Here is a 666-nt window from a genome sequence, read left to right on the forward strand (position 1 = left end):
TCCATTCCGGTCAAGGCCACATGCCCAGGTTGCGGGCTCGATCCCCACCCAGTAGGGGGCGTGCAGGAGGCAGCCCATTAATGATTCTCTCTCATCACTGATGTTTCTATCTCTCCCTCTCCCATTCTTTCTAACAAGAACAAAAAGATCATTTGCATCTCTACGGAGTAGAATTGTACACATTAGTGCACAGCTTTACAGAATCTGGCCCCTGATCCACAGGAAAGTTCAAGTCAAAGGTACAGCCATAGACAACAAAATAACCCAGGCGCGGTCGGCTCCAGCATGAGCTCAAAGGACATACGGCCTCCTGCTGCCTTATTTCCCAGTGAGGAATCATTTTTATTAATACCCCCATTCTTTCCCGTGGTTCCCCAAGCAAATCCTGTGGGATATTTTCCTAAGAAAGAGTGGCCATACCTTCTGTGGTCCCTCTGGCACTGCTCATCTTTGTCCCGTCTGCCCACATTCTAGAGAGGTGAGATCAGTTCCCACGGACCTGGGTGTTTCCACTTAGTCAGAGTGCCTGGCCCTGTTTCCCTTCCATAGGAGCCTGCTCTCTCCTTCCGCCCTCCTTCCCATCTCCTCCTCCCTCCTCCTTCCTCCTCCTTCCTCCTCCTTCCTCCTCCTCCCTCCTCTCTCCCTCTTCCTCCCTCCCCCTCCCTC

This window comes from Myotis brandtii, unplaced genomic scaffold, assembly GCF_000412655.1.
Source record: "Myotis brandtii unplaced genomic scaffold, ASM41265v1 scaffold411, whole genome shotgun sequence".
In the NCBI taxonomy this organism is placed as follows: domain Eukaryota; kingdom Metazoa; phylum Chordata; class Mammalia; order Chiroptera; family Vespertilionidae; genus Myotis; species Myotis brandtii.